Source organism: Sphaerodactylus townsendi, linkage group LG01, assembly GCF_021028975.2.
Source record: "Sphaerodactylus townsendi isolate TG3544 linkage group LG01, MPM_Stown_v2.3, whole genome shotgun sequence".
NCBI lineage: Eukaryota > Metazoa > Chordata > Lepidosauria > Squamata > Sphaerodactylidae > Sphaerodactylus > Sphaerodactylus townsendi.
In genome coordinates this window covers 68,254,815-68,270,104 of record NC_059425.1, presented here as the reverse complement: position 1 = coordinate 68,270,104, position 15,290 = coordinate 68,254,815, and the positions used below count along the sequence as shown (strand labels likewise).

General features: G+C 45.0%; 1 protein-coding gene across 4 annotated transcripts in view; it reads right to left on the bottom strand.

The window, feature by feature from the left end:
- LOC125442864 overlaps window positions 1–15,290 on the bottom strand; it is an 81,936-nt gene that overhangs the window by 27,228 nt on the left and 39,418 nt on the right. The window contains exon 4 of one of the 4 annotated variants that reach the window (XR_007246066.1): window positions 15,056–15,163. The exons of the other annotated variants lie outside the window; for them this stretch is intronic. The gene's annotated coding sequence lies outside the window, so the exon portion shown is untranslated. The remainder of the gene's footprint in view (window positions 1–15,055; window positions 15,164–15,290) is intronic. 4 annotated transcript variants of the gene reach the window in all.

Here is a 15,290-nt window from a genome sequence, read left to right as displayed (position 1 = left end):
TCACCACAACATGAGGAACTGTATTAAAGGGTCGTGGCATTAGGAAAGTTGAGAACCACTGCTCTATTCCTTTACTTTAAAAGCAACCTGACATGCAGAAATTTAACAGGTAAAGTCCCCAACGCCAGCAAACACTTGTCTCCAAGCCAAGAAAATGTTAGGTTACTAAATTTCTGCACACTAAGGTTGCTGTATATGACAGCTACCATCACTGTATGTATCCAGGATACTGTTGTTTAGCTGAAATTTAGTTTCAAAATTCTGTGCAGGATTTAAATGCCATAACTCACTGGCCCTGTAACAAAAGCCAAAAGCAATTTTAATTCTTTTTACCCATCACAGAGCAGCATTTTTTTTAAAAAAAGAACATGTCACAAAACTTCCCAAAATCCTTGCTTTGAATTGCATCCTGCTAAAAATAAGGTCATCAGTGTTTTAATGTGCTCTAGTAGACGCCAAATCGGGAGCGAGTGGGGGGGGGGTGGCGTTGCTTCAGTTGGTTCATGGGCCTGAAAAGCACTCTCAAAGCAGCCACCCCACCCCACTGTGGGCTTGCCAGTCCAGGTGTCCCCCTAGTGCCATTCTGGAGTCAGCTGAGGCAGCCATTCCCACCCCCCACCCAGGACCCAGCCCAATCAAGTCACATTTGTTATATCTGACCCCCATAACAAATGAGTTGAACACCTCTGCTCTGGTACCTGACAGAAGTTTGATCTGCACACAGGCGGATTCCACATGGGCCAAAAACAGCGGTGTGAAAATGTTGTAAAGCCTTTTACACCATTTTAAACCATTTCACATCGTTTTCACACCGCTGTTTTTGGCCCATGCGGAATCCGCCGCAGAAAGGCACATCATAATGGACATTCGATAACTCCAAAAACTTCTTCTACTGCTTCTTAACAGCAGCCTGCTCTTCAAAAGGAACAAGAAGCAGAGCAGCACTAGACATGGGTTTACAATTTGAAATCAAAAGCATTCATCCCCAAATGGGTTTTAAAATGTACTCCAAAATTTTTTTACCTCTTCTCGTCAGATCTTGGAAGATAAGCATGGTCGGTCCTGGTTAGTAATTTAATATGAGACTACGAAGGAATACCAGGGTCACCATGCAGATGCAGGCAATGGCAAACCATCTCTGAACATCTCTTGCCTTAAAAACCCTACAGAGTTACCATAAGTCAGCTGCAACTTGACTGCACTTTACACACATAAATATTCACCAGTGTGGGAAGACAGCGGCTCCAACCAACATGGAATGCAATTCCCTGAAAATTCTTGTTGTGGCAAATTTGGGTTTTGCTCCCAGTCTTGCTGCAAAAATGGTATTATCAGGATGGTATTTCTGAGCAAGCTTTCTATAGTCATCCTACCCAACCACCTCCACAATAGCTCTATGAGATTCCCTTGGAAAACATCCCCTTGCACGAGAGAAAGAGTTGCATGAAAGGTCATCAAGCTTCATATATTTTTTTCACCTTTGTCACAAAACCACCCATGTCTTGAAACTCCTGCCTGGCAACGGTGAAGAGGGGAACTCTGAAAGCACAACACAGCCCTTTGAAGTGGCCAGGGTCCTCTCTCAGACTTGAATGGAATTCTGTAACTAGAAACTGAAGGAAGCAACAGCTCAGTTCCTGCCTTTGGCAGGCAGACCCATGGTGCCAGAAAAAAAGTTAGTGATGGCTGAGAGAAATGGGTTTTGTTTTCTTCCAAGATTCTGAACTGCAGCTGTGGAACGCATACCACCCAGGCCTGCCATATTGCAAACCCATGGCATCCAAACTTCCCCATTATGCAAATCAAATACATTAATGTTAAGTCTTCTCTCCCACTTCGTTCTTAACTTTTGTTCTCAGTACCAGCTGCTAAGAGAGAGTCATCTTTATTGCCTGTTCTGCCTGCCTTTTATTCTTAGATTCTGAGACAACAGCCTCAGCACATCAAGGAAAGAGATCCAATTTGGCTACTGTCAGGACTGCCAAGTGTCACCATATCCCCCTGCCCCCCACAGACAAAGATGCCTCCTGGGCTCTCTTCTCCCACCTAAGCATCATATGAAAGTGCACTGCATGATTTACCCGACTCCATGATCCTCCCAGATGACCAGAGATCCAGAAGTGTCATCCTCAGCCCCCAGTCTCTCTCTTTTCCTCTATCAGCACCTCTATTCCTACTTCTATGGTTGCACAGGTCATGGCTTAGCAGTGCTTCTCAATGATGTGGAAGCAGAGATTCCAAGTGGAACAAGAGGAAAACTATCCCACGGAACACGGCTGGCCAAAGCTCAGTGAAAGCAACTGTTGCGATCCAACCCCATGCATTAGTTTCAGGTTAATTTCAGGGAAATCTCTATCACCAACCAAACCTCTGGTTTTATATTTTAAAGGTAAATCTTATCCTCCACTTCCATTACAGATGATTGTAGCACCAGGGTGAGTTGTGAACAACTACCATGTTTCCCCGAAAGGAAGACCTACCCCAAAAATAAGCCCTAGCATGATTTTTTGGGATTTTTGGAGAAGGCTTGAAATATAAGCCCTACTCCAAAAATAAGCCCTAGTTATAGATTCCTCGGCACAGCTGATCTAGTCACGTGAGGGATGCAAAAAATAAGACATCCCCTGAAAATAAGCCCTAACGCATCTTTTGGAGCAAAAATTAATATAAGACCCTATCTTATTTCCGGGGGAACAGGGTAAGCTCTCTTGCACCCTCTTTGGAAGAATCTAGATGACTATCCAAATAAGTAATACAAAAAAATTATATTTAGATTTAATAAAACCATTAAAAATGACACAAATAACAGGGCTCAAAAACAGATCTAATCCTGCTCATAGTTCCCATTTCCTCTTGAGAAAATAGTCCATATATTCACCATTTAAAGAGAACAGTATTTTGAGTGCATTGGTACAGAAGGTAACTTTCATCTTCATGGAGGCAGGCAGCCTATATAGCTGCTGTTGGTGCAAGCTCAAAACTTATTCCATGGCTGCCATAGAGGGAAACATTTTTCATCCAGTCTTCTGATTCTGTTCAATATGGCACATGTTAATAGTTACCATCAGCCCAGACAGGAAGTCATGTTGTAGAACACAACATGAAATATAGGCCCTACTTGGACTCATTATGTTTCAAAAGTGATTCCCCAAGGCGAGTGGATATCCCCTGTCCTGGCAGCAAAAGGTTTATAGATTATGGAGAAAGGAAACCAATGGGCATTTTACAGGTGCATGCATGCCTGTGCACATTTTGCCAATGCTCAGAAATGTCCAAAAAGATTTGAGGTATGCTTGCAAAAATTTAGTGCATGGAAGAAATCATGACTATTAAAGACAAGTTCCACTTGTATCAGTAATGTCTCAGTTTCTGCTACAGAACACATCCCAGAGAGCTCAGATACACCATGTTGCTAGCAAGTCTGGGGAAAATTAGTTGGTACATGGATCAAACAATTACATCTTAATCTGAGTAGAAGGGTTTTAATGTCCTCCCATGGTAATTTATTCTCACTAGTCTAAATAGTTTGCATATATGTTCTTGTTTCCATTGACATTATGCCTTCCTACATTCATTTGGAACACAGGCAAATCTCAAAACAGATGTAAGGAAACCAAGTGTCAATTGTCTGTAGGAAATAATGGTCTACAAATCAGTCAAATTCTTCAAGCCCAGTTAATTACCTTGCCATCCTCTGTCAGGATCTGCTACATCTTTAGATCATCTTCTGACATAAGCTGATATTATTCAATTGTATCTGCCCTGTAGAGTTTGAGAATTTAGAGTTGCCAGCTTTTAGTGTCTCAATATTAGCCAGGTAAAATGAAGTTTTTCTCATAATCACCATATCAGGAAAAGATTTACCTGCTAAACTTTTAAAAAGTTGAACAGGTGCTATTTAGCAAATGTCCTAAACAGGACTGAACTTAAAGTATGTTCCCTAGCAAAAAAACCCAAACCCACAGCAATTCTAACACCAATGTGCATGTGTGTTTGTCAGTGAGTCTGTTCATCAGATGGTGAGGTGGTTAAAGTGTGGTTCATACCCCTGTTGTACAATTGAAGTTTGCTGAGTAAAAGAATAGGGTCATGTTCAGATGGGAGCATTCTTCTGCAGGCCTGGAAAACTGCCTAGGTTTGCACAAAAAGAAGAAGGTGCAAGCCGGGGAGCCGTTGGCAGCAGCACTGAAGGCAGGCTGGCTGACTGGCTGGCAAGCAGGTGGTTCAGCTTGGAGAGGAGAGGATGGTATCCCCCATTACTCTTGTGGGCCCTGCACTTATAGAATAATGAATCTTATAAGGTGAACCCTCCCTGACCCTATTGCAAAGGGCTGGGAATAAATCCAAATAATCATAATCACAACAATAAATCATAATCAGGACGGCTAAAAATTGGTGGGAAGATCATCCAGAGAAAATCACACAAAACGAGAAGGTTAAAATCTTGTGGGACTTTCGAATCCAAATGAACAAAGTGTTGGCACATAACACACCAGACACCACAGAGATGGAGAATAAGAAAGTGACCATCATCGGCATGGCAATACGATGAAAAAGAACATGAAAAAGTCACTAAATATCAAGATTTGAAAATCGAGATTCAGAAACTATGACACAAACCAGATGAGGTCGTTCCAGTGCCACGTCGACACCTTAACATCCCAGGCCTCTGCTTGAGGCTCAAGCTGTAATGCAAGGCCAACAACCATCAAAAAAACTGGCAGCAGTGATATCAAACAATAACAACAAAAACAACAACAACAACAACAACGATGATGATGATGATAAAGAAAGCATGAAATGGTCCATCCCATCCCCCCCATTGGTTCAGTTTCTATTCAAACCTCTTTGCTATGAGGGATTTATTTAGACAGTCTTGCATACAGCCATTTATGACCAAGGTGTCTCCAGGTATAAGGGCAAGATTATATGTTTGGGTTTTTAACAAGTTGGGTCCAGGAGGTTCCCCTGACCTAATTTGAGGTCTGTGGGAAATGGCTTTTAAAAAATAAAGGATAGCCCAGACAGGTTCAGTACCCTGCTAGAAAAGGGGAAAGGGCTTCCGCCTCCACCACCAAGCTCCGTTCCCATTCAGAAACAGTGCTGGAAAAGCAGTTATTTCCCCATTTTTGCTGCTTCACATGGAGTATTTTGTGGGGAAAGGAAACCAATTGAGTATTTTGTGCACAAAAAAGAAAGAAAGACATCCCCACACTGCACATGGAAAAATAGCTTGGTGGGAGACACGGGAGCTCTTCCTCCCCCTGCAGTGGCATTCTGAACCCATTTGGGCTCTCTTTTATTGTTTTAAAAGCCATTCCCCCAGTTGCTGTGTGGCTGTGAGGAACATGAGTTGGTCTGTTAAAAACCCAACTGTGAAGCTCAATCCTAATAGTTCCCCTTCAGAGCTCAATGCTAATGCTTCTGTCTATCCAGCTCCACTTATACTCCTCAGGTAGTAGACGGATGGTATAGAAATTTAATAAAATAAATAAATCCTTAGACAATTATGTATAGAATGTGGTGAAAAGTGAGTCCCTCCCCAAAGCCTCCCAATCCCACCTCATCCTTCCCCAGCCTAAGCAAACCAATAGTGGTGTCCTGGAATCATCAACAGGTAGGAAGTGGGGGGGGGGACGGGTAAAGCAGCAGTAAAGCCCATTGTGGGAGAACATGCTTTCTCCCCACCCACCCATTTTTCTAGAGTCCATTGCATTTCCTCCTACAATGGGCTTTACTGCTAGTAAATAAATCAAGAGGCAACATCAACAACTGTCAAGTCAGTTTGTAGTACTTAATCAATTGTAAGATTTTTGCTGCCCTTTCTCTGGGTCCACATTAGGGTTGCCAAGGCAGAGTTGGATAGGAGGAATTTCAGAAGGAACAGACAAACCTACAGCAGCACAATTTCTTAAGTGAGAGTCCAGCTGAGTGCCATACAACTGATATCACATGGAAGCAAACAAAGGGTTGTGATTTACTTAACCTAGCAGGGACTTTTTTAAAGGCCTGTGAGGCTTCATCATCAATCTGTCAACAGGGCAGGCTCTCCCCTCTGAAACTGCATTACCTTCCTGTCTCTACTCAGCCTGCAGGATAACCGAGAGCAGCTGGTGCTGCAGCCATTCATTTCCACTGTGAAATATCAGGAAGTCAGACTGCAATGTATTGGGAGCTGACAGCAATTTGGTATCTTGAAACAAACAGATGTTTTCAGTATTCAAGTGACCTGCTGCTCTGCTCCAAGACACACTCTTGAAATGTTTTACTTTACTGGGCTAAATCTAAAGACATTGAGGTGCACCTTGATCAAGTTGATGGCCTTGCACCCCCTCCCTAAGCTCTGATTCAGTGTCCAAGTGGAAGGTGCCTTACAGATTATTAGCAAGAGATTATTACAGATTATTAGCAAATGAGAATCTGTAGCTCCCTAGCAGCCTTGTAAGAGACATTCCAAGGCAGCCTATCCTCGCTAGATCACACACAGGCATGTGCCATCTAGAAAGAAAGATTCCATGCAGCAAACATATACTACAGACAGTATGCACAGAGGAGTACTTCAAATGTGGAAAAGTAGTTAAAGCTCTGGATTTAGATGTGGGTCAGGCATCCAGGCTAGATACCCAACTGAAACAGTAAAACTCCTCCCTGAACACAATAGACCCCAGGTATAAGCTAATTTAGATGCAAAGCTGTAGGACTGTAATTTTTTTTTTCTGGCAAGGTTCGCATACCGTTAATATTTGCGTAGAAAGCAAGCATTCAGCAGACAAAAGGTTCTCCTGGCACGGAAAAATTGGTTGTCTTAGAGTTCCAGTCAATCCGCTGGAAAAACCCAAACAAAACACTTACTACAAAGTATAATTAAATAAATAAGTAGCAGCAACATCAGTTCTATTAGACTGGCTAAATCTTTTTTCTGGCTTTTAAACAAATACCGCTAACTTTTTCTTGCTTCTAAACAAGTACTGCTAACTAACTATTTTATATCCATATCATTTTAACTGGTTCCCACAGGCTTTCAAGCCACATGAGAGCTCAGCGGCTCAATATCACCACACCTGCTGCCATAGTAGTTGCCCAAGGCCTAGTACATAGATGTCACAGCAGAAACTCTGTTAAGTCATCTAGAAATATCCTTGCCCTTCATCAGAAATAACCTTCATTACCTATCAGATTAAGGAAAGGCATTCTTGATTTTTAACAACTTGTTGTAGTCTCTGGAACAGAGTATCATCTTTGTTGCAGAACCCTCAAAGCAAATAATTTATATATGAGAACCCCCCAATATATTGAGACCAGTCTAATTGCAATAGCAGTCATTTTAGATTGGTGCCCATTATTTTCACACACACACACGCCAAATGCCCACAGGCTCAACACAAGCTCAGCAGCCCCTAGATTAAACTAAAGGAACGGCTTTGCTTGGTGGCCGATCTGTAAACTAGTGACAGAAGTTAAACAAGAAAAACATAAGCTACTAAAACACAAAACTGTAGAAGACCTCATTTCCAGGTTCATTGATAGACAAAGCCCAACTGATCTCACTAGATCTTTTGCCAGCCAGCCAAGAATAAAATTGGATTAAATATTATAAGGACTAAGAGAACTCTAAACCATTCAGCCATGGGTTCTGAGAGCCGACATGGACTCCCAGACAAGGACTTCTCTGTCTAACCATTCAGAAAGACTTATTCCCTGGTAAGAACACACAGAATTCACAGAACACCAAGACTGACTGACGTATCAAAAGGGAGAAGACAGCTCTCTTATTATTTCAGACTTGTAAATGTTAGCAGGCATTACCTCTGCAGAACAGTTACATAAACTGAAGTTGAAACAAGCGGCTTGTGATTTGCACTTTAGTCAGTAATTGCTCTTTTCTGGCAGAGAAAGTTATACAAAGAAAAACTCTTCCCTAATGCAGAGCGGTATGCATTAAAAATAAAAAGAGAATGGTTTAGTTAGAGATAATTAAATATCAAAGAAGAGGCACTTGAGCCTATGAAATCCTCCAGCCGGTTCCATTTTCTGCCTTTTTCTAACACAGCTGTTTTCACCCTGGCTTGGGATTTAACAGAAAACCATGCCTTCATCACAATTTAAAGTTCGGCAGATCATTTTCTAGTAAACTTTTGCTAACTGATAAAAGGAAGAGGGCAGGAGTTGCGCTCAAGAGCAGTCTTGTGCTACAAGAAACTTTGAATAGGCATCACAAGATTTAAGACCAAAAATCTTGCAATCCCCTTCAACTCCTTTTGGATGCCTGCCTTACCTTTGCTGTTTTCAGCAAAGGCACAATCACCAACCAAAACAGTTCCACAGGCCCATTTTACCAGCCTTTTTTTCACTTTGATACATGATAGCCTCTAGGGGAGAGGATTGCCATGACTCATCTTATGTACAGGTGTTAAGAGTGTTTAAACATGGAGGAGGAAGCCAGGGTCCAAATTCCTATTCAGTAATGAAACTCACTGTGGGACTTTGGGCTAGTCAGATTCTCCCAGCCGAATCTGACACAGTTGCTGTGAGGATAAAATGGAGGTAGGGAACACAATGTACATTTGCCTTGGGCTTCACGAATAAGCGGTGAGGTAAAAATGGGATACCTTTTTCACACTACAGGCACACAGCTATGTGGAAGGGACTACTGCCCCATCAACCACTATTTTGGTTTTTAAAGTCAGTGGAGAATATTCAACATAGAAAACAGCAGGCAGAGCTTTTGGGAATGTGTAATGGAGAAGGGGTAGTTTTGGACAGACATCTGTAGAACAGAGATCAAGGAAGTTACAAGCATATCCCTCTTTTCACCTGGGGAATAGGTATGGCCATCATCAATACACATAATTCTCAACATGGCCAGATCAGTGGATGCTTGTCAGGGAGTAAGCTTTCTAAGGGAGATTCCGCACTCACTAACTCAACCTAGGTTCCACCTAGGAACTCCCTACATCCGGTAAGCTCCACGCGGGTCTGTTCCTGCTCTGCTCCACGCGGGTCTGTTCCTGCTCTGCTCCATCCCACCGTTAAATTTCCGACTACACCAGGGAGGTACAGTTTTTTCGGCGAACCCAGGTCAAAGCTGGTGAAGTGGGGAATCTCCATCGCCTCAATTCGCCCGTTCAGCCAATCACAGGCAAATGTCTTGGGCATGCGCGAAACAGGAGACTCATGCCAGCGAAAAGTGCGCCTTTTTCTACCCACTTCTGTATAAAAGCGACGGCCATGCGCATAAATGGAGGGCAGATTACATGCTGCTCATAGCAACGAAGCAGCCTATCAGGAACGAGGAGCAAATGAGGCATCGAGGTGAACCCGCCCTCTGAGCTTGGCTCCAGCAGGACAACCTCAGCTGCTGTGCAGAGTAACAGAGGAATTGACCTAGGTTGGCAATTTCAGCCCGACGGGACGAACCTAGGTTGAGTTAGTGAGTGCGGAATCGCCCTAAGTTATGTCTACACAGCCAGTGATGTGTAGTGGTTAAGAGTATCAGTCAGTGGGGGAGGGCGGTATATAAAACTAATAATAAAAAAATAAAAATAATAAAAGTGTCTCAGAGATCCAGATTCAAATCCCCATTCTGTCAAGAAAGCTTGCTGGGTGATTTTAGGTAGATCACATTCTCATGGCTATTGTGAGGATAAAACAAAGGAAAGGAGAATGATAAAAGCTCATTTGAGTTCCCATTTTGAAGGAAGCTGGATTATAAATGAAATTAAAAATACAGCTGGAGTTTGGGGGTGCAGATAACAGTTAGGTTAGTTAGTAGGTGGAAAGGTAAAGAAGCAGCAAACTAAGGTGAGGATATGGGAGTTGCCAGGAAAGAAAGAGCGGGGAAGGGGGATAAAAAGGGAAAATGAAGTACCCCCTGCAAATCCTGGTGGATTCCCCACCATGCAACTGTGTTTGGTCCAGCAGTCAACACTGGGTAACTGGGATATAGTTTCCCAGGAACAGAATGCCATGGGAAAAAAATGAGAGAATGGTCCATTGGATACTCACCGTGAAGGGTCCTTCTCCTGGTAGGCTAGAAGGACATCTTGCTGGGGGATTTCCCAGCCCATTCTCAGGGAGACAGGAACAACTTTTTTTGTCACTTCTTGTAGAAGTCCTCCCTCCAATATCCGACTGGCAAAGCAGTGCTCGAACATAAAACATTAACACAGAAACAGGAAGCAACAAGAACACAATTGAGAACAAAACTAGAGCAAACAACATGAAAAACCAAATTGGAGCCTAATGATGATCCAGGGAGGGCCAAGATGTCCTTCTTAAACTACCAGGAGAAGGACCCTTCATGGTGAGTATCCAATGGACTGTTCTCCTTGAGGCGGAGGGACCTTGCTGGGACCTCCCAGAGCAGTGTCCCCAACTGGATGGGGCATCGTTAGTCTCCAAGGACATTTGCCCATGGGGACATGTGGGGGCAAATGTCCCCAGGCGATGCCCATTTAGTCACAAGGAGACCCCCGAAAATCATCCCCACACCCCTTCTCCTTTCTCCCAGGACCTGCCTGCCTGCCCGCCGGTGGCTGGATAACATTGATGCAAACTCTATTTTCTTTCATTTTCTTGTTGTTCCCTTGCCTAATAGGCCAGCCTGGCCTCTTGATCCCAGTCAGCTGATGGGGATCACATGTGCCGCAGGCCCGGCCTGCCTCTTTCTCACTTTTCCGCCCGGCCCGGCCTGCCTCTTTCTCATTCTCCTTCTCCCCTGTGGCGGGCAGGCAGGTGGGCCGGCGAGTTGGCCATGCTCCTGTAAAGGGCAGGGAATTGATCTGCAGCAACACTTTAAAGGCTCATCAATCTTAATCTAGGTCCCCCCCAGTCATTATGCACGATTCTCTCAGGCGATTACAAGTGGATTTGGGTTTCCAGTCCCGCAGCCTTTGTGTCAAGCAGTGGCTCCCCCACCCCCGCATCCCTCTCTGCTTCCTCCCCTGAAGGGATCGGGAGATTAACTGTGATATGCCTCTATAATGCATGCTTTCAGAGTGGAACTAATTGAAGTCTTTGACATTTGACAAGTTTGGTGAAGTAACATTGATGAACAGGCTTTCCATTCTGTGGATGAACTCTGTTCTTGTGATGAATGCCTTGAGCGAACATCAGATATCCAGGTTGTGCCATAATCTCTCTTTGGGATGAGATGGTTGAGGGCAGAAGTTCAAGAGTACGATCTCTTGGCACAAATGGAAGCTAGAGCTTGCCTTGGGCTTGAATGTAGGATCGGTGCACAAGACGATCCCATTACAGTGGAAGACACAGAGGTTTGAGTTTACAGGCAATATCCTCAGTTCAGATACTCTCCTAGCCGAAGTAACTCCCACCAGGAATAATACCTTCATCCTCAATCATCTGAGATGTATGGACTGGGCTGGTTCAAAAGGCGAGTGTTGTGAGCTCCCCAGCAGCCGGCCAGGATTCCTCAGATGATGATCCAGCTCCATCAGAGTCTCAGTGGCTGAATCTCCAGAGCCACAGTTGGATGAATTCTGTGAACAGCCAAATAGTCACACAGGTGGAGGACAGAGCTGGCTCAAGCCAAGAGCAAGAGGACAGGGCACACAGTTCCCCCGGCTCACCTGGTTCTGTGAGGCAGCTCAGACAGAAGGGCCATCAGGCACTCCATGCTAAAAGAAGCAGCACCGGGTTGGAGGCCCAGAGATGCAGAAGGGATGGCTGTAAGTCAGTGCAGAACTCAGACTAAGTAAGAATGCAGGCTTTTAACAGGCAACTGCGAACAGCAAGCGCTGCAGAAGCAACTTTGTGAAACAGTCTGATAGTTTTTGTAGTGCCTGCTCTCAGACTGAAGATTTGGATTGATTGATCTACTTTTGCTCAATGTAACCCCTTTGCTCTGGATTGTTTCCCCCAGAAGTGAAAGTAAGCTTTCTATACTCTGCCTGCTCTCAGCAAACAACTGTAACCAGAGGCTCCTGTGCACTCAGCCAACCACAACAACAAGTGTGTTAAGGCCGACAAGACAGAAGGAAGCAGGTCAACCCGGAGATGCCTTCTACAGGAAGGTTTTGAAGCTGGTCTTCACAGCTTGACTCTCCGACACAAGGTGGTTGCCCTCACCAATGTTTGGCCTTCATTTCAGGGAGTTCCGGCCTCCCGACACCCAGACATTACTTGCTTTTTGAAAGGGGTCCATCAAATTCAACCTTCTCTGATTCAAAGTTTCCCTTCTTGGAAATCTCCAATCTACACCAATAGACAAAGGCCTTCCAGGAAGAATTATAAATGTTGGTGGTGGACAGGCGATGGGAAGCCAGCAGTGTAGTGGTGACTCTGTCCGAGTAGCCCTTCCGTCTCAATCTGTTCCGCTCAAAAGCCATGCAGTCAAGTTGAACCATTGTGGGCTCGGATGCCAAAGAGGACCCTGGGACAAAGAGGACCCTGATGTCTGGTGACATCAGAAGGGTAAAGGGAGGTGCCATTGACATCTCTTGAATCACAAAGAACCATGGATGCCTTGGCCAGAAGGGTGCCACCAGAATGACTACTGCCTTTTCTGCTGAGATCTTCCTCAGAAGTTTTGGGATCACAGGAATTGATGGGAATGCATAGAGCATGGTCCGTGGACATGGAGCGTTGAGGGCATCCATTGCATACACCCTCAAGGGTGATAGAACCTCAACCTGAAAACGGGGAGCTGAGAGTTCTCAATGAGGTTCACCTCTGGGGTGCCGAATTTTGGGGTGATCTTCTGGAAAACAGAGGTCTTGAGTCTCCATTCTGCTTCCAAGACCATCTGACAATTCAACCAGTCTGCTTTGGTGTCCAGGCACCCTTGAATGTTCTTGGCTTTTATTGAAAGCAAATGTTCCTCTGTCCAGTAGAGAATCTTGACCGCTTCTCAGTGGAGATGCGAAGATCCCCCGTTTGTTCAGGTACATTTTCACCAACATGTTGTCTGTGCCCCGCTCCCCGTACATGTCATAGATGAAGTGTGGACTGAAAATGTTGTGGAGCCAGCAGAATTGCTCTGGTCTCTAGCATGTCTCTAGCACGTTGATTGGGAGTTGGGACTGTTCCAGGGACCATTTTCCCTGAATGAACTGACTCTGTAAGGTGGCTCCCCATCTGTGAAGATTGGCGTCCATGAAGATCTGGATGTGATCTTGATGTAAGTAGGCCTTCCCCGGTTCAATTTCAGGCAAGAAATCCACCACTGCAGCCTGACTCATAGCTGTTCTAGAACCAGCAGAGGACGGTCCTTTCTCTCCATAATCTCCAACTGGGAGGGATGCAGGAACCTTTGTAACAGTCTGGCATGGAGATGACCCCATTGGACCATGTCTATGGCTGAGATGAATAGTCCCATCAGACCAACCAGCTGAAGAAGTGACACATGTCTGGCAGATAGAACAGCTGACAAGACCTCTGGATCTTGAGAATCTTGGTCCTTGGGATGAACAGAGCTTTCTTGGACAAGACTATTATAGCACCCAGATGTTCCATCCTCTGGGATGGGATCAAGGTGCTCTTTTGTCGGTTGATGAGGAAGCTGTGTTGTTGAAGGATGTGCTGAACCTGCTCTACATTTCAAATGGCCTGTTCCCTTGATCTGGAACGGATCAGAATGTCATCCAAGTAAGGGTGAGCATGGATTCCCTGTTTCCTGAGGAGGAGGATCGGGGCCAAGAGGAACTCTGAAAAGACTCTTGGTGCTGTTGCCAGGCCAAAAGGGAGTGTGCAAAATTGGAAGTGGTCATTTCCCTACTGCAAAATGGAGGTAGCATCTATAGGCCGAATTGATGGGTATATCAAGATAGGTTTCTCCCGGAGTATCTAAGATGCCCTCTGCTTTGGTGGTAACTGTGATTTTCCTCCCTGACTGTCTTTCTAAAGTACTCTGCCAACACCATAGGGGAGACATTCTGCTAAGATTCTGTATTACTCACGAGTAAGGCGGGCCAGGCCATCAGCAGCATGGTCCCCCCGCTCCCCCACAATCTTACCTGGAACTGAAGGAAGGTTCTGCCGCCTCTGTGAATCTGGTGTTGTGGGGGGGAGTGCCAATTCATGCTCCGCAGCCCTATATGAGTCACTGGTGCTTTGCCTAGTTCTGCCCCGCTCAGCTTCGATCTCAGGGGGGTGGGGCATATTGCACTTCATGGCCTATATGGGTCACTGTTGTGCTCCATGGTATTGCTCCAATCGGCGGTGCACTCAGGAGATGTAGTTCTCCTGCCGTGGGAAAGGCGCCATTTTTTCTACCGTGGAGCTACAAGGCTAACTCCAGGATCTGCCTGCCGGCTTCCCTAGTGGCCCTGACCCTCTCTTCCTGTCGGGGACTGTCCTCTCTTGATTTGGCTGATCTAGTCCCCTTGACAAAGGACTTAACAAACTGCTCCGGGGTGGGGGGAGGATCTGGGGTCGCCATCTTGTGCAAAATGGAGGGGAAATCCTTTGGCAGAGGGCCTAGCCCATGGAAGGAAGTCTCCCCTGCCCACTCTAACCTAATCTGACAGAACGAACAAGAGGAGATGAAGAAGCAACAAATAATGCACAAAACAGTCAGAGGACTAACAACAAGAATAACACACTAAGGTTAAGGAGCCTAAACAAGGTCCATGATCTCCTTGCAGAGGCAGGAAAAATACTGGAGGGAAAATGGCTGCCAAGGACTTCCACAGGAAGTGACAAAAAAGTTGTTCCTGCCTCCCTGAGAAAGGGTTGGGAAATCACCCAGCAAGATGTCCTCCGCGTCTAGGAGAAAGCTCAAGATAGAAGGGCAGATAAAGGTAGGTTAGCTGGGAGAGGGGAAAGGAGGGGAAAAGAAGCTGGAAAAGGTAAGAGGTTATCAGGGAAGGAAAAGAGAAAATAGTGGGGAAAGAAAAAATGAGATTCTGCCACCCCCCACCCCGGATAAATCCTTGAGAATCCTCTGTCTGTACAATTGTTTTTGCCAACAAGTCTGAAACCCAGGGAGATCTGAATTGGTACTCATTGTTCTATTCACATATTAAATCTTCATGGTATATTTTCCCTCATCAGCAGCAACACAAATACTGGAACAAGCAAGAGAGGAATCACATACCAGTAACAGCACACATCCATGTGGGTCCAGGGGCTACCTGCCAAATCTCTTTGCCACAAACCCCTGTAAATGCCAGCTGTTGGGTAAGAACACAGAGCCCCCCTCTCCCTGTAAGAGAATCAACGAAGACAAGAATGAAATCTCTGGTGCCTGTTCTTTATTTTGTCTGGCAAACAGCATGTACTGTGTTAACGCCTTCATAAGGGAATGAGAACAGCTGCAGCGTGGTGGATGA